The 20,334-nt window shown below is 36.4% G+C and overlaps 1 protein-coding gene across 5 annotated transcripts in view; it reads right to left on the bottom strand.

The window, feature by feature from the left end:
- DLGAP1 (DLG associated protein 1) overlaps positions 1–20,334 on the bottom strand; it is a 977,987-nt gene that overhangs the window by 852,198 nt on the left and 105,455 nt on the right. For all 5 annotated transcript variants that reach the window (XM_063653448.1, XM_054461416.2, XM_054461415.2 and 2 more), the window contains one exon: positions 15,400–15,562. The gene's annotated coding sequence lies outside the window, so the exon portion shown is untranslated. The remainder of the gene's footprint in view (positions 1–15,399; positions 15,563–20,334) is intronic.

Raw genomic sequence — 20,334 nt, 5'->3', positions numbered from 1 at the left:
CTGGGTTGGAGGTAAAGTTAGTCATCTAATGTACCAAATGGTGCCATACTTCACATCACTTGACATATTCCTCCAAATTGATTTCAAAGTGTGATTTTACATTTAAGCCCCATTTTCCTTCTGGCCTCTCAGCTATGCTGAAATTAACTAATGTCTTATTTACCTATAAATGTTATTTCTGCCTACCTGTATTTACCCAAATTCTATTTATTTTAAAAAATCGAGCTTAAAACTAAACTCTTCTCCCTCAATTCTCATCTTTATAAAAGTTTCTTTGTCAGCAAGTTCTGGCAATCTAATCTTGGTGATATTTAGCTACATATTATCCTGCTTTCGTGTGTAACTGTTTCATAGGTGCGCTACTTGCATCTCTCAAATCAGTTAACCATTGATGTTTAATAAATGACTCCAAAATTCAATGGCTAAAAACTGCGATCATTTACTTAGCTCACGATTCTGCTGAGCAGTTTGTCTGGCCTGGTTGGGTTCTGCTGATCTCGCTAGGTCAGCTTATGCATTTGAAGCCAGTTTGAGAGTCAGCCAGGGGCTGCTCATCCCAGATGGCCTCACTCATGGGTTTGGCAGTTGGCTGGTGACTGGGTCACACTGTGTTCATCATCTAGCAGGCTAGCCTGTGCTTCCCATGGGTACTGGGTACTAAAAGCATCCAGAGGGTAAGCTCTACTATACAAGTGCTTTTCACGATTCTACTCAAATCATTTTTGCAACTGTTTCAGTGGCCAAAGCAACCCACTTTTGGATAGGAAGACCTATAATGTCACTATCAATACAGAGAGAGAAATAATTCGTGGTCATTTTTCATAATGGACCATATCTTTAGATTAAAAAAAAAGAAGCATTTTCTTTGGAACCTGGTATCAGTGCCATGCATGTATGAAAGGCACTCAAAAAAATATATATATATTTGTATAATATATATATTATATAGCCACCACGCGTGGCTATTTTCAGGGTTTCACCATGTTATCCAGGATGGTCTCTATCTCCTAACCTCATGATCCACCCGCCTCGGCCTCCCAAAGTGCTGGGACCACAGGTGTGAGCCACTGCACCCGGCCATATTTTTAACTGAATGCTTAACTAAATGAACAGGCCGATAAAAGACCCTCACCTCAGGCCAGGTGTGGTGGCTCATGCCTGTAATCCCAGCACTTTGGGAGGCCGAGGCAGGTGGATCACCTGAGGCTGGGAGTTCGAGACCAGCGTGACTGTTCAACATGGGGAAATCCTGTCTCTACTAAAAACACAAAATTAGCTGGGGGTGGTGGCACATGCCTATAATCCCAGGTACGTGGGAAGCTGAGGCAGGAGACTTGCTTGAACCCGGGAGGCAGAGGTTGCGGTGAGCCGAGATCGTGTCATTGCACTCCAGCCTGGGCAACAAGATTGAAACTCCATCAAAAAAACAAACAAACAAAAAAAAACACCCCTCACCTCAGTCTATTTCATATGTTAGTCTAGTCTCTATGACAAAGTAAGTACTTCGATTTTTTTTTGTGATAATACTTTAGTGTCAAAAGAAATGGGATAACTCAACTTCTTGATTGGGCAACAGGAAATCTGTAAATTAGCATGAATTTCCTTCCTGGTACTGCAGAAGTATCTCTGTATTGCCACAGCAAACTGAAATCCTACAGCCCTAATGATGGCTGGAAGATTCCTGACTTCAATTTGCAAAAGTATTTGTAAAAATGTCCTAGTCTGAGTTTAGGGATGGGTCATGTGTCTTCAGCAACAACATGTCATGCAAATGAACTTTGGCATTCTACTGAGGGATCAACTGTACAGGAATACAAAATGCAAGAGAGAGGAGAGGTTTCTGATCTTCTTAGGGCAGGGTGGGAAGAGGTTTGAAACAACAGTGGCTGCTACAACACTAATACCACTACTCAACCTCAAACCTACCTCCACCTGCATCTGTTTTAAGAATGATTTTAAATAGAAGCAATATATTCCTTTGAGTTTGACTTTATTTAAATTATAGAAATAATGACTATAGTAATGCACCCTAATGGTTCTTCAAGTCTTTGGAGAAAATAAAAGGTACAGTGAAGAAAGCCAAGAGAAATCTTAACAAGCTTAGTAGTGTTTACATCTGGCTTTGAACAATTGTTAATACTGAATGTGAATGTATACATCATTTCATGCAATAGCTGTATTGTGACACTAATACTATTAAAAACAAATTGTTGGTTCAAGAATCTCTCTCTTTATGAATTATAGGTCAAATGGCTGCAGAAAGACACAATAAGGCAGCGAGCAGTTAATTCATCACAATTAAAAACAGTTGACTGAGCAATAAACAATTATCCCAATGAGAGCATATTTCTTATGGGTGAGAATGTCCAGAATAGAAATAAAGACATTTATGTGGTTGGCATCAAAGCCATCCCAAAGAATAAGCAGAAACAGTGGACTAAATGATAAAAGTACAGCCAATCATAAAGCTGTTTTTAACCTCCCCTCCCACCTTCCACAGCATGATCCACTACACCAGAGAAAAGACAAGGATCATTCCTAGGTCCTCTGGAATTAACTCAGTGCCTTGCACAATATCAGTAATAAAAATTGGTGAATACATAATTTAATAGTTCAAAAAGCCAAGAAATCTCATCATACTGCTTAAGCTTGTTTTATCAGGACTTGAATTTTTAGGTTGACCAGTCAGTTGAAAATTCAGATTACTTTAACTGCAATGGGAAGTCCTGTGGTTTCACCTGGCTCTGGAAAAGGAAGGAAACATAAGACAGTACTGTCTGGAGGAAACAAGGTCCTCTTTCAAAGCAAAGTGGCTAACTCCAGGGCTTCACATCCAAGCTTATGCACTAAACCTGAGAATGTAAAAAAAGAAAAATAAAATTACATATGTCCTGTTTTAAGTCCTCAGGAATCAAATATTCTAAAATGTTTGGTGCAAAATGTGTTTTAAAGGAGCAATCAGCAATGTCACAGAATTCAAAGACTGCGTTAGAAAAAAAAGTGTGCACTCTACTGGGCTTTTGAAATTGAAAATGATATCAGCAATTTATCATATTCAGGTATTTAAAGTGTGCATATGAAATACGTGCCATGAATTATTTGTGACATTTTTATGATTTAGAAAGACAAGACTATTGGTTGATTTCCATTGCCACTTGGGGCACAAATTGATATATCAAAATACAAGCTTCAATTTATCACACAAGAAGCAGCAAAATATACTATCAATGCCAATCTGCCTGTTATCACTATTAGCACACTGCAATACGTCTATTACAGTGCAGGTGCCGATGATGCCCTCCTGACCCACACACCATTCATAGGTACTTTTGCTGCCCATTGGCACAGAAAAAGTTATATATGCACCATACAACTCCATTCTTCTAACTACTGCTTATTGGGCTGTAAGTGAATAATTTGAGGTTGACCAATCATATTATTCCCAGAAATCTAATGTGGTCCACAGAGGTGGACTCTGTTAGCTCTAGACAGCTGATCTGGAAAGTCTGTGGAAACAACACTTTGAGGACCACTGTGCTGGCCACATACAATTGTGGAAGAAGCTGATCTGAAGGTAGAAAAATACAGACAAGTGAATTCGAAGAAAGAATGAAAGAGAGGCAATGAGGCGCAAAGATGCTGGCAGCTAAGGAGAGTAATGGCTACTTGTAGGCCAGGATGAGCTCCTGTGACATACCTACATAATATACTAGTGTGCCCTCCCAGTAAATGCCCTTCACCAAAGCTGCTGTTCCTTCTATCAAAATGGTCCTGTGGCATCTAATCTTATCTCATGTAAGGGGCTGGGTCAGTGGCTAATTCAAAGCCTAACATCCACTCTACTTTAATTAAGAGATGGCATTTTAATATTAACAGTTGATATGGACATGTATTGAACAAAGGAGCTTCAATGAATAAAACTTTTCTAGTTTGTTGTAGAGGCTTATAGAATTGAGTCTCTCTCCTATTAGAGTGTAAACTCCTTGAGGATAAGATCTAATCTAGCTTATGTTAGCATCACGGTATCTAGAGGCAGGCGGATCACGAGGTCAGGAGATCGAGACCATCCTGGCTAACACAGTGAAACCCCGTCTCTACTAAAAATACAAAAATAACTTAGCCGTGCGTGGTGGTGGGGCCTGTAGTTCCAGCTACTCCGGAGGCTGAGGTAGGAGAATGGCGTGAACCCGGGAGGCGGAGCTTGCAGTGAGCCGAGATTGTGCTACTGTACTCCAGCCTGGGCAACAGAGTGTGACTCTGTCTTAAAAAAAAGAAAAAAGAAAAAAAAAAAAGAGCAAAAGTAGTGTAGGTCAGTTGATACATTGATAGGCCAAGAGTTGGCTTTTTTTTTTTTTTTTTTTGAGATGGGGTCTCACTTTGTCACCCAAGTTGGAGTACAGTGGCGCAATCTTGGCTCACTGTAACCTCTGTCTCCCAGGTTCAGGTGATCCTCCCACCTCAGCTTCCAGAGTAGCTGGGACTACAGGTGCATGCCACCATGCTCGGCTAATTTTTCCTACTTTTTGTAGCGACGAGGTCGCCATGCTGCTTAGGCTGGTCTGGAACTGATCTTAAATGATTCACCTGCCTCAGCCTTTCAAAGTGCTGGGATTACAGGTGTGAGCCACTGTGTCCGACAAAGAGATGGCTTTTTAAAACAATTATAGTTCATATCCTTAAAAAGATCGTAAGAACAATTTACAAATGTATGACATTTTAGAGAGAAATATTTTAGCTCTAGTATTCTATAAAAATCATACAAATCTCCTCAAGAGTTGTGTGTCGGGAGCCAATTGTCAATTCCGATGAATAAGAAAAATAATTAACCAGCCCAAATCAAAAAAATACACAGATACATATATAAAGTCATAATTTTCTCATAAACATCACTGAGAATATTACTGGCAGTATTGGAATATTTTAATCAAACTGCTAGTCTTATACTGGAGCCATTTTAGTTTTTTTATTTCATACTTTCACAGCTGAAATGAAATTTCAGCTATTTCAGTGGTGTATTTTACAATGTTCTTTCCACATAAGTCTTTGTCAGGGGTCATTTTTTTTCCATATTGTCTCAACATTTCCCTTCACTTCTGTTTCGCTTTTAAAAAATTATCAGTGGCATTTGAAACACCACATATTTTAAAACAGAGTGAATCATAGTTTTTATCTCTCTGCTGTATTTAAGATAATAATGGATGTTGAGTAGAAACTAATCTTACCACTAATTTTAGCATCCATTAAAAAATTCCAATCAGTCTCAGTTTGTAGATCTTTGAGTATTTTGTGAAACTGTACATCTATTTTCCATTGTCAAGGCAATCCATTTTCAAATCATGATTACAAATAATTTCTTGGAAAGAAATTACATTTTTATTTTTAAAGGATTTAAAAGTTTGGCCAGTTTTATCAGCTGGAATGTAAGATCCCTAGAAGTAGAAAATTGTTGTCAGTTTTGTTTATTGAGATATTTCCAAAATCCAGAAAGGCACTGAGTACATAGTACATATCCAGTAATACTTCTGGAGTAAATAAATCAATCATACCAAGTGTCAATAGTTGGGAAATTTTAAAAGGCCTTTTATTATCCATTGTAACACAGGTTTGTTAAATGACCCTGGGCATGTACCTGATCATATTGATCCTTCAGGCATTCATTTCCTAAATATTTACTGAGTGCCTATTATTTATCAGGAACTGTGGCTCAGAGAAAGTATACCAAGATGAACAGATTACAGACAGTTCTCTCTAGTTCACGATGAAAAGGTAAACAGAGGAGTGTACATTCTTTGTATGGCAAGATGATAAATATGACAGATGGTGAATGAATAAGACATTAAATAAATTTACAGCAAGGAGCTGCTTGTTTCTTTACACACAGATTGAGAAGTATAATTGCAGATTCCATTATGCAAATAAACTATTTCCCCTATGTGATCATCTATGAATAATTTCATAGGTCACCAAGGCACTGATCAGGACATTAAAAGAGTCATTTATTTGATGTAAATGGCCTATCATTATAGTGGACCTTCAAAAATACGTTATTTGCTCATATATTAAAAATTTCCTTGAAAATAACTTATTATATAAGTGCTTTAGAATTTATATAGCTCTGAGACTGTGTCCAACTGATGGGGACAAAATAGTCATTTAACACACTGCAGATCAATGATTTCATTTAGAATATGTATGCGGAAGGTTAGTTAAGAGCTAAAGGGCCCTGACTTTAGACGCACACAAAACTGGGTTTTGACTCCATTCCCATGACTTATTGACTCTTTCAGTCTACTGAGTCAAGTCAGGACCAAGTTTTCATCTATATGTAAAAACTTTCTGCTGGTGTCAAAAAATACAGTTCATCAGAAAACCAAACACTGCATATTCTTGCTTATAAGTGGGAGCTGAACAATGAGAACACATGGACACAGGGAGGGGAATAACACACACTGTTATATGTGTGTTGAGAAGGCAGCCAGAGGGAGAGCATCAAGACAAATAGTTAATGCATGCAAGTCTTAATACCTAGGTAAGGTGCTGATCTGTGCAGCAAACCACCATGCACATGTTTTCCTATTCAACTAACCTGCACATCCTGCACATGTATCCTGGAACTTAGAATAACATAAAATAGAATTAAATTAAATGTAAAAAATACAGTCTATACAGACAAACTGATGCTACTTATCAATTATTTGTATTTTCTGATCACACAATAATGAGCTCACTCCAGTTTCCAATTATATTATGAAATATTCATAATTTTAATTGACCTCATCAGAACCCCTAAAATTATAGATTCTATTAGTCCTTACTTAAAATTTCTCTGAAACCAATGCCAAGGAACTCTGAATCTTCCAGACTCAGTTATCCAAGATGGATTTAATATTTAACAAAAATACAATATTGAATGTCAATACTTATCATTTACCCTGAATATACAAGTCCTGCCAATGAAAAAGCACAAATTCTTACACAAAAATTGAAAGAAGACATTATGCTTTGACATAGGATATAACAAATACAATGTGAAGTCTACTGAAGATGCTTAAGTTTGGAATTCTTTAAATTACAAGATTTTAGACTTATACATTTAAACCCTTAACTCTCTTATAACAAAGTTTTATGTTACATCGGTCTTCTCTTATCAATGGGGGATATCTTCCAAGACCCCCAGCTGATGCCTGAAACCACGTATAGTACTAAACCCTATATACACAATGTTTTTCCTATGCATACATACTTTTAGTAAAGTTTAATTTATAAAATAGGTACAATAAGATATTAACAACAATAACTGATAATTAAGTTATCAGTTGAATATTATTAGTGACATATTATAAAATAAGGGTTATATGAACACAAGCACCATGGTGTCTTGATAGTTGATATGATAACCGAGATGGCTACTGACGGACTAATGGGTGGGGAGTGTAGACCCTGTGAAGATGCTACATGTGAGGATGATTCACATCCCAGAAGGACAAAGCAGGACAGAGTGAGATTTCATCACGCTACTCAAAACAGCATGCAATTTAAAACTTAGGATTTATTTCTGGAATTTTCCATTTCATATTTTCAGACTGCAGTTTACCATGGGTAACTGAAATCATGGAAAATGGAAGCATGGATAAGGGGATTGCTGTACACCCTTAGTAACAGCAACATTCACTTGCATTATTTTTATACAGACTTAACATTCAAAAACACTTCCACAAACACTATCTCATTTAAAGTCCACAATAGCCCAGTAAGTTGTTGTTATTAAGAAAAAAAAAAACCCCAAAAAACTATAGTTGAAGAGACCAAGAAATTGAGTTGCCTAAAATCACAGTTAGTAACTTGGTTCTCTGCCCTTAAGTCCAGCACCCTTTCTCTCTCACAAACAGATTTAGTTTTAGGGTGAATATAAGAATATGGAAGATATTTGTGCATCCACTTTAGTCTTCTTTGCTTGACAATCATCCCTGCTTCAACATGATGAATGTTCACTTTCAGGTTTCGACACACCTAAGCAGCTCTCTCTGAGTAAATTTGCCAAGAAATGCACTAAAACTACTTCTATTACTAAATAATAGACTTTTACAAAAATTATATAAGGAAAATTTACGAGACCATAATCTTTGCAATTATGTTATACAAAGAAACTTAAATAAGAGATTACATATGAAATAATGCTAGTTTTGATATTATTTAAGAGTTAAGGAGCCCTTAAGTATCTCACAAATGTAATCTACTTAATACTAGACCTGAGTGAAATTCCATAGTCTTTCCTGTCAATTCACACTAAGAACTATGAATTATGGCTATTTTATCTATCTGCTTTAAGAATAGAGGAATATATATATACATATATATATATATAAAGAAAAATCTGAAGAAGAGGGGAAAGTATCTATTTTCTTATGAAGCAAAAACAGGATTCAGTAGAAATATTAGGTACTAATAATACATCATGTACTTTAGAAAACAAAAATCACTTATGTACTAAGAAATTTTTGTCTCTGAAGCCTTCCTAACACCTCTTAACAAATTAATAAAACAAGACAATTGGATTATCAATGAACACCATAGTAATCAATACCAAAATGACTAGGTAATGATCTAATGAAACGACATAATGTTTCAGTGGACTTTAAATTTTCATTAACCACTAATATCAATATCAAATACTTAATTTCTTTCAGAGTAGTGGAGAAGTGATAGAATATTTCTTCCCAGGAGCTACCCTGGGGTACACTAAGAGTATACTCAGACATTTGGTGTTTCTTTTATGTCTCCCGCTTCTACAAACCTATCCCCACCCTACACCTGCCTTTTCCAAGAAACAAGAAAAGCAGTCCTTACAGACTATCAAGAAATAGGAATAATAATCTAGAATTTTTTTAAATAGTATTTGATATACTGGATACTGCATATTTTTTGTCAGACATCAAACATAAGAGGGTTTCATTTTAGCTCTTACTTGGAAGAATTTTTTGTTCTCAAAGAGTCTTTGAAAGAATAGTGAAGTGAAAAGCATGATAAAATGATGAAAGATAGCTTTGAAATTAAACTGATGTGAATTAAGCTGCTCTCTTTCTCTCTCTCTCTCTCTCTCTCTCTCTCTCTGCATCTCTTGGTGGTGTGACTTTGAGCAAATTACTGAATTCCTTGAGTCTCATTTTATCCACAAGTAAAAATGAATAGCTGAACCTGCCACACAACATCATCTTCAGAATTTCTGAGCAGATAAAGTCCTTGGCATGTGGTGAGCACTAAATAAATGTTACTTCCCTTCCCAAGTCCATAGAATTTTAAAAGACACAAGATTCAATACCTGGCAATATGCAACAGACTCAAAGTGGTAGTCTCTTCTGACACCCAGTTTGGCAGTAGGGTGTTTCTAGAAATGGTAACACTGGGATCACCTACAACAGAGCCCCTGAACTTGATTCTGCTTGCATTTTAATGGTAGGCAAGGATTTTTTATATTAGATGTTATTTGTATTTTTGAACTATAAAATATTATACTTACAAATATAAATAGAATATGTTAAATGGATAAACAATCCCAAATATCTTACATTTTCAAATTTGGAAAGGAAATATCTTGGACTACTAAGACTAAATGGTTTTAAAACTTTGCTTTCTTTTAAATAAGAGCCATTTCTAACTTTGATCAAATGGTCTAATGTTACTTCATTGCCCACTTTGAAAGACCATATGGTGCATTTACTTGTAAATGCTTTGATGAAATAATTTAATTACTTCATTCTTTCCAAGAATCTGGCTTAGGCTGAGATTACATAAAGAGATAAATTAGCTCTATTGAAAATGTATTTGTTTTGGTTTTGGTTAATACTACATTTGCCATAAATCTCTAGATGTATGTTGAAAGATTTGACATATCATTCTTATACCTGCTTGCTTATACAATTAAGTTATTTAAAAAGACACTGGAAATAAACCCCCCAAAATGAAGAATATTTAATAGACAGAAAATCTTTACAAATTTTTTGATTTAATTGTTTACAACAATTCATAGAGAACATTATTATCAACCCTAGTAAATAGCTTTGCATAAACAATATCAGATCTGAATATGAGAGATGGAGCCAAAATTTTTGCTTCCTAAAGCTCACGGATTATTTCAGATTCAGGATTGTACTGGGATAAATATAATCTAAATCACAGTTGAACATTAAGTTTGGATTATGGGGCCGGGCGCGGTGGCTTACGCCTGTAATCCCAGCACTTTGGGAGGCTGGCTCAGGAGATCGAGACCATCCTGGCTAACACGGTGAAACTCCGTCTCTACTAAAAATACAAAAAATTAGCCCGGCGTGGTGGCGGGTGCCTGTAGTCTCAGCTACTCGGGAGGCTGAGGCAGGAGAATGGCGTGAACCCAGGAGGTGGAGCTTGCAGTAAGCCAAGATCACGCCACTGCACTCCAGCCTGGGCAACAGAGCGAGACTCCGTCTCAAAAAAAAAAAAAAAAAAGTTTGGATTATGGAACTAGGTTCTAAGCATGCAGAACCATGGAGATAAGCCTGAGTACAAATCCAGACAAGTTATACAGAGTGAGTTGTGGATAGTGGTAGTATCCCTATTACTTATTTTATAAATTGTAAGATTTATTAGGTTGGGTCAGCAGTTTAAAGTTATAAATAAGGGTAACCCAGCCAAATTGTGATACTAAGAATCATCAAAGTATAAAGTTTGGCATATGGTGAGCACTAAATAAATGTTACTTTCCTTTCCAAATTAAAATGTTACTTCCCTTTTTAGGAGGGGAACATCACACACTGGGGCCGGTTGGGGGGTCGGGGGCTAGGGGAGGGATAGCATTAGGAGAAATACCTAATGTAGATGATGGGTTGATGGGTGCAGCAAACCACCACGGCACATGTATACCTATGTAACAAACCTGCACTTTCTGCACATGTATCCCAGAACTTAAAGTATAATAAATTTTTTTAAGTTACTTCCCTTTATAAGTTAAAATTTATTTTAAATTAAAATGGAAGTTGTATAATCTCCTCTGGAAAGGATCAAGCCTGGGAAGTTCATAAAAGAAGTTGTCCTTGGAGATAATTTAGTAACTTCCTGACATGAGATTTGTGCTTAAGCTAAATAAACTGTATTACAAGGGTATAGATGATGATGAATTGTGGTTTCAAAAGTGAAAAGGTGTCCTGAGATTTTCAATATATAAATATTTTATTTAAAATTCTATAAAGTGTCCTGTTTCAAATTCCACAATTTAAAGACAGACAACATCAGCAATCATACCAGAGGTAGTTAAGAATGCATCCAGCAGCACATCAAAAAGCTTATCCACCACGATCAAGTGGGCTTCATCCCTGGGATGTAAGGCTGGTTCAATATACGCAAATCAATAAATGTAATCCAGCATATAAACAGAACCAAAGACAAAAACCACACAATTATCTCAATAGATGCAGAAAAGGCCTTTGACAAAATTCAACAACGCTTCATGCTAAAAACTCTCAATAAATTAGGTATTGATGGGACATATCTCAAAATAATAAGAGCTATCTATGACAAACCCACAGCCAATATCATACTGAATGGGCAAAAACTGGAAGCATTCCCTTTGAAAACTGGCACAAGACAGGGATGCCCTCTCTCACCACTCCTATTCAACATAGTGTTGGAAGTTCTGGCCAGGGCAATAAGGCAGGAGAAGGAAATAAAGGGTATTCAATTAGGAAAAGAGGAAGTCAAATTGTCCCTGTTTGCAGATGACATGATTGTATATCTAGAAAACCCCATTGTCTCAGCCCAAAATCTCCTTAAGCTGATAAGCAACTTCAGCAAAGTCTCAGGATACAAAATCAATGTACAAAAATCACAAGCATTCTTATACACCAACAACAGACAAACAGAGAGCCAAATCATGAGTGAACTCCCATTCACAATTGCTTCAAAGAGAATAAAATACCTAGGAATCCAACTTACAAGGGACGTGAAGGACCTCTTCAAGGAGAACTGCAAACCACTGCTCAATGAAATAAAAGAGGATACAAACAAATGGAAGAACATTCCATGCTCATGGGTAGGAAGAATCAATATCGTGAAAATGGCCATACTGCCCAAGGTAATTTACAGATTCAATGCCATCCCCATCAAGCTACCAATGACTTTCTTCACAGAATTGGAAAAAACTACTTTAAAGTTCATATGGAACCAAAAAAGAGCCCACATCACCAAGTCAATCCTAAGCCAAAAGAACAAAGCTGGAGGCATCACGCTACCTGACTTCAAACTATACTACGAGGCTACAGTAACCAAAACAGCATGGTACTGGTACCAAAACAGAGATATAGATCAATGGAACAGAACAGAGCCCTCAGAAATAACGCCGCATATCTACAACTATCTGATCTTTGACAAACCTGAGAAAAACAAGCAATGGGGAAAGGATTCCCTATTTAATAAATGGTGCTGGGAAAACTGGCTAGCCATATGGAGAAAGCTGAAACTGGATCCCTTCCTTACACCTTATATAAAAATTAATTCAAGATGGATTAAAGACTTAAACGTTAGACCTAAAACCATAAAAACCCTAGAAGAAAACCTAGGCATTACCATTCAGGACATAGGCATGGGCAAGGACTTCATGTCTAAAACACCAAAAGCAATGGCAACAAAAGCCATAATTAACAAATGGGATCTAATTAAACTAAAGAGCTTCTGCACAGCAAAAGAAACTACCATCAGAGTGAACAGGCAACCTACAGAATGGGAGAAAATTTTTGCAACCTACTCATCTGACAAAGGGCTAATATCCAGAATCTACAATGATCTCAAACAAATTTCAAAAAGTGAGCGAAGGATATAAACAGACACTTCTCAAAACAAGACGTTTTTGCAGCCAAAAGACACATGAAAAAATGCTCATCATCGCTGGCCATCAGAGAAATGCAAATCAAAACCACAATGAGGTACCATCTCACACCAGTTAGAATGGCAATCATTAAAAAGTCAGGAAACAACAGGTGCTGGAGAGGATGTGGAGAAATAGGAACACTTTGACACTGTTGGTGGGACTGTAAACTAGTTCAACCCTTGTGGAAGTCAGTGTGGCGATTCCTCAGGGATCTAGAACTAGAAATTCCATTTGACCCAGCCATCCCATTACTGGGTATACACCCAAAGGACTATAAATCATGCTGCTATAAAGACACATGCACACGTATGTTTATTGCGGCATTATTCACAATAGCAAAGACTTGGAACCAACCCAAATGTCCAACAATGATAGACTGGATTAAGAAAATGTGGCACATATACACCATGGAATACTATGCAGCCAAAAAAAATGATGAGTTCATGTCCTCTGTAGGGACATGGATGAAACTGGAAATCATCATTCTCAGTAAACTATCGCAAGAACAAAAAACCACTGCATGTTCTCCACTCATAGGTGGGAATTGAACACATGGACACAGGAAGGGGAACATCACACCCTGGGGACTGTTGTGGGGTGGGGGGAGGGGGGAGGGATAGCATTGGGAGATATACCTAATGCGAAATGACGAGTTAATGGGTGCAGCGCACCAGCATGGCACATGTGTACATATGTAACTAACCTGCACATTGTGCACATGTACCCTAAAACTTAAAGTATAATAAGAAAAAAGAATGCATTTAAGAAGAATTATAATGATGACAGTAGCGATAGTGATAGTAGTAGCTAACATGTATTGGGTACTTTTTGTCATGCACTATGCGTTATATTATTTAATCTCCACAATGATTCTGACAGATACTCTATTGTTCCCATTTCAAAGATGAAGAGATTGAGAAAAGTTAGGTAATTTGACCAATATCGTGATGCTAGAAAGTGGCAGATTTGAGATGACAAAATTTAAAATATCAACTATTTTCAGAAATATAACATGCCAGACTTAAAAACAAAAAATCCACTCTTGCAAATAATAGTAATGTCATCTCAACTATAATTTGCTATGTGAGATTAACGAAAATTCAACATAGTAGAAGAGTTTACAGATGAGAAACTTAAGTCCTCATAGAGAAAATAGAGAAAAGTATTAAGGTCAAGGTCACTGGTGAGGCTACAAAGCTTTTAAAATATTTGTACAACCACTTAACATAAAATACCTATTTATTGAACACATATTATGTGCCAGGTCTGGTATTAAGCACTCTTTAAATTAGACATCTAATTTTCCCAACTACCCCAAGAGTCATGGCCAAAAGGTGGCAGAGTCAGGATTCAGACCAGAGAAACCAATCTGTCCCCAGAGCCCACGTTCTCAGCCATCGTGTTATGACCCGGGGCATTTATACACCTTCAATCTTCCCAGTTTTCATTTATCAAGCCTTGTTCACTAGGACATTTTTGAGATACCTTTTTCCTACACAGGCCATAAAACACTGCAAAAGTTGTTACGCGTTTTAGATAAATGTGCATTTCAAGAGACCTAGTCCTCCATGTTAATATTCAATATCTCTCTGATTTATGTCTCAGAGATACTGACTCATTCTTGAATCTCAGGGCTTTGAGATGCAGTATAACCTGTGTGCTTGAGAGGGAAAACCTTTGGATGACCTTTATTTCTCAAAATCTGTCCACCCAAGATAAGTCCGTGTCATGGCCCAAGCACCAATTTACATCCCTTAGCTTCTGCTCTCATAGAAGTCACTGGAATGCACTTCTAAGACAAAGTCTTCTTAGTCTCATAGCTCCCCCTTTTTTTTTAATCTCTCCCAAGGATTCCCTACACTAATTATTCCTATTCTGCCGTTCCATTCAACTCTATTGTCTTTTCTCAGCTGCAATTCTGTTTTGATAATAATCCTGACTAGAGTAAAACTGGCAATGTAATATCTTAGAACGGAAGACTTTTAAGTTTGAGGAAAAGATACATGGAAGTAAACTTATATGCACTAGCAGTACATGTAAGGGGACCCCACAGTTAGGGAAGGATTTGCATATAGATAATCACAATAGGCACACTTTTATCATAACCAGTTTAAAGGAGTTAGCATCTCCATTTTATAGGTATTGGTTTTACAGTGGCAGAAACAACACAAATTGTAGCAATTATAGGTTTCACACAACTGTATTTCAGTTATACTCAAAAATAAGAATGCTTGTCATGAAATTCCACTTGCACTAAATGTTAGCTCCTTCTACTTCACATAAGTATGAAAAATATCTTCAAATACATCAGCATATGCTTAGCTAATCATAAACACCTCAATCGATGTTCACTGCCTTTTTGTGCTAGCCTACTTTTTCCCTTCTGCTATGTGTCTAGTTAGTTAATATAGCTTTCCAATTTACAAGAAAGCGGAAATATTTCAGATCAGGTCATGACATCAAATATCATCTGCAAACAGTAAATACAGTTTTCAAACTCTTACCCAGTGTTAGTGAGACAAGTGAAGTCTGCTTGGCAACACCTCCACTAATCTGGGATTATATCTAAGCAAAGTGGATGCACGCTGGTCCTTTCAAGAAGGTGTCCCAGGGGAAGATCTAAGTAGTAATCACTTGAAGGAACTCAAGAGCACCACTCACGATGTGCTGAAATGCAGAAGGGGACAAAGAAGGAAGGCAAGTCTGTTAATGGAGCTTCATGATTACTTTTGCAATATTACTCATACATGTTAAACCTTATGAATAGCAGTCTTAATCTTTTAACTTACAGTTCAAAGGCAGGCTAGCTTAGTCATCAAGAATGCGAACTTTATTTGTCAATTAAAATAAGTAAATAAAAGTACATCAGATTTTTTTTTAAAGAGCATGAGCTCCAAGTCAGATGGATGGAATTCATGTCAAAATTTGGACCCACGCATATTTAAGGGCAAGCTATGCACATGCTCTGCAGAAGACTGTGAAAAAAAGAAATAAGGTATTACTAACAAAATGCTTCTAACAATGCTCAATAAAGAGTAGTTATTTTATCCCTAACTCAGAAAGATAGAGAGAGGGCCCATTTATGGAATACACAATATTAAGCACTGAGTTGGTGTTTTCCAGAAATTATCTCACTTAATCTTCAGATGAGATGTTATCATTTCTGTTTTACAAATTAGGAAACTGATAATCGGGGAATTACATATTTGCTGAAGTCAGACAACAAGGAAACAGTGGATTTGGAACTTAAGACATGTCTGTCTGATCTTCTGGCCTTTTTCACATTTGAGGAGAATATAGTAAAGTTTAGAGTCAGTTGGCTAATTTTCACAAAACCATCGTTTGTGATACAATAGCATCGCATTATTTCTGTATATCATTTAAGTGCTTTTGTCAGGAGAAATGAAAGAATTAAAATAAAATACATTTCTAGCTAAATAACTAAATAATTGCATATAGGAGGAAATAATAAAGATTAAAGTAAAAATTAATGCTCAGAGAATCAGAAAACAGTAACTCTATAAATAAATACCCTCAGTTTTTAAAAACTCTAACAAAATAAACAAACCATTGGTAACCTTGATCAGAAAACAAAAGACAGAAGGTAAAACTACACAAAATAAGAAATAACATGAAGAATTAGCTATTGAAAAAAGATAAAATGAAATAAGTAGCATAAGTGACTACAGATATCTATGTATACAAGTTTGAAAATTTAGATAAAAGAGACAATTTTCCAGGGAATCACGTATACTAAAATTGACTCTATTAATGGAGAAAGTTTAAAGAGATCAATTTCCATACAAGAAATAGAGAACATTATTAAGGATGAGTATCATAAAAAGCAACCAGGCCCAGATAGTGTCATGGTAAAAATCTACAAAACATTTGAAGATCAAATAATCTCAGTACTCTACAAATTGCTGCAAAATGTTGGAAATGAAAGAGACAATGTTTCCTTTTACTGAGCCAGAATAACGTTGATACGTAAACCTAAAAAACTTTGTTCAAAAAAAAATAAATCTATAGACCTATATTGTCCATGAATATCAATACAAAAGTACTAAAACTTTGGCGAGCATAGTCTTATACATCATATTAAGAAAATAATGAATACAACTGAGTGGGATTTATTATAGAAATTCAAGTTTGGTTCCTACTAGGAAATCTATTATTATCATATGCAATACGATTTTTCCATATATGCTGAAAGGCCTTAATGAAATTCAACATTCACTCATTATAAGAATATTCAGGAAATTGAATGTGATTTTTAACATATTAAAAATATATATTTCTCAATGCTAAAATCAGTATCTTAATTGGACAACACTAGAAGCATTCCTATTCACATCAGGAACAAGGGGAAGATACCAGTTATCTCCATTATTATTTATTATTTTACTGAAAGTGTTAAAAAATGCAATTAGACAAAACAAATCTATAAAAGATATTAGAATTGGTAGAGAAGAGGTAAAAGTATCCCTACTTATAGATGATATGATACCTGAAAAACACTTAAGAATCAATAATAATTAATATTGTTAATTCCCAAATCATAAAACAATTTAGTAAGGCAACAGAATATGAAATTAATATTCATAAATTAAGATATTAACCCTTCATGTACATTGCATTATAAATAAATAACCACAGTGAAGGGGATGGGAAAGAATAGAACTAAGTTAAATAACTTTAAGAAAACAGTGTTTTGATCGCTTACTCCAAGCCCAAAGACAAGGAAAAGTATCCACACATATTGTACTCTGGGTTAAAGGTTTGTTTTTCAGAGTGGTATGAAATTGCGACTGTGAGACTACACTGTGTGTATATGAAGATTAAGCAAATAATTAAATAAATTGATGATACTGAGAGTGAAGTTTCTCAATGTTAAAAAGAGTAGTTACATGGTTTTAGGTCTAACATTTAAGTCTTTAATCCATCTTGAATTGATTTTTGTATAAGATGTAAGGAAGGGATCCAGTTTCAGCTTTCTCCATATGGCTAGCCAGTTTTCCCAGCACCATTTATTAAATAGGGAATCCTTTCCCCATTGCTTGTTTTTCTCAGGTTTGTCAAAGATCAGATGGTTGTAGATATGTGGCATTATTTCTGAGGGCTCTGTTCTGTTCCATTGATCTATATCTCTGTTTTGGTACCAGTACCATGCTGTTTTGGTTACTGTAGCCTTGTAGTATAGTTTGAAGTCAGGTAGCGTGATGCCTCCAGCTTTGTCCTTTTGGCTTAGGATTGACTTGGCGATGCGGGCTCTTTTTTGGTTCCATATGAACTTTAAAGTAGTTTTTTCCAATTCTGTGAAGAAAGTCATTGGTAGCTTGATGGGGATGGCATTGAATCTGTAAATTACCTTGGGAAGGATGGCCATTTTCATGATATTGATTCTTCCTACCCATGAGCATGGGCAAGGACTTCATGTCTAAAACACCAAAAGCAATGGCAACAAAAGCCAAAATTGACAAATGGGATCTAATTAAACTCAAGAGCTTCTGCACAGCAAAGGAAACTACCATCAGAGTGAACAGGCAACCTACAAAATGGGAGAAAATTTTCGCAACCTACTCATCTGACAAAGGGCTAATATCCAGAATCTACAATGAACTCCAACAAATTTACAAGAAAAAAAAAACAACCCCATCAAAAAGTGGGCGAAGGACATGAACAGACACTTCTCAAAAGAAGACATTTATGCAGCCAAAAAACACATGAAAAAATGCTCACCATCACTGGCCATCAGAGAAATGCAAATCAAAACCACAATGAGATACCATCTCACACCAGTTAGAATGGCAATCATTAAAAAGTCAGGAAACAACAGGTGCTGGAGAGGATGTGGAGAAATAGGAACACTTTTACACTGTTGGTGGGACTGTAAACTAGTTCAACCCTTGTGGAAGTCAGTGTGGCGATTCCTCAGGGATCTAGAACTAGAAATTCCATTTGACCCAGCCATCCCATTACTGGGTATATACCCAAAGGACTATAAATCATGCTGCTATAAAGACACATGCACACGTATGTTTATTGCCGCATTATTCACAATAGCAAAGACTTGGAACCAACCCAAATGTCCAACAATGATAGACTGGATTAAGAAAATGTGGCACATATACACCATGGAATACTGTGCAGCCATAAAAAATGATGAGTTCATGTCCTTTGTAGGGACATGGATGAAATTGGAAATCATCATTCTCAGTAAACTATTGCAAGAACAAAAAACCAAACACCACATATTCTCACTCATAGGTGGGAATTGAACAATGAGAACACATGGACACAGGAAGGGGAACATCACACTTCGGGGACTGTTGTGGGTTGGGGGGAGCGGGGAGGGATAGCATTGGGAGATATACCTAATGCTAGATGACGAGTTGGTGGGTGCAGCACACCAGCATGGCACATGTATACATATGTAACTTACCTGCACATTGGGCACATGTACCATAAAACCTAAAGTATAATAATAATAATAATCATAATCATAATCATAATCATAAAAGAAAAAAAAAAAAAAGAGGAGTTACAAGTAATGGAAGGGATTTGGCTAGAATGAACCCTGTGATGCTGGACTGGAATCAGGTGCCTCAGGATGAACTCAGGAATGTGTGTGTGTGTGTGTGTGTGTGTGTATAAACTGACATAAAGTAGAGATGTGTGCACATATGTGGATGTATATGTACACATATTTCCTAGCTCTGTCAGGTGACCTAGAAGCAATGGCAGAAGAGCAATGAGCACATCTAGCACTCAGATTTTGTTTTCCAAATACCTTTCGCTAAGAAAAAGAGCCAAATAACCTTCACAGACAGGTTGATTTTGGGAATGGGTAGATATTAGCGAGATGAGGAAATGGAGCAAGATGAGCCTGCAAGATCTTGTAGTGCTACAGTAAGCATGTGCTCAAAATTTCATGGCATCAGAGTCACCCTGAAGGAGCCCCCAATGGCCAATTCTAGAATGAGAGCAACAAACTAAATGATGATAATAATGAAGTTTATGTCATGGAATAAAATAAAGATCCTTGAGTCCATACCACCAATAAGTAATTGAATTAATAGGTAAGGACAAAATCCTTAGAATGAAATTCAAATTGAAAATACAAAAGGAATGATGGATATAGAAAATAATCATCTCACAAACACAGTGGTAAGAATCATTGATGGAAGCTAAAATTTGTGGGCAAAAGTTTATGAGAAAATAGGACATTGGCATAGTCTCAAACTCTCTCACTGTGAGATCCTTATTAGCTACAAGGGAAAAAATATAAATTTATAGTGGAGAAAACTGACAGACTCCACCTCAGTCAAGTCATCAAAATTAACATCACCAGGAATGAGACGTGTTGACATCATGTAACTCCTGATATGACACACTGGGAAGGTCACAGTGTAGCCTCTTCAGGATTCATGCAAAAATTT

Source organism: Pongo pygmaeus, chromosome 17 (assembly GCF_028885625.2).
Source record: "Pongo pygmaeus isolate AG05252 chromosome 17, NHGRI_mPonPyg2-v2.0_pri, whole genome shotgun sequence".
NCBI classification, from domain to species: domain Eukaryota; kingdom Metazoa; phylum Chordata; class Mammalia; order Primates; family Hominidae; genus Pongo; species Pongo pygmaeus.
The sequence above is the reverse complement of the archived record's forward strand: the minus strand, read 5'-3'. Positions and strand labels throughout refer to the sequence as shown.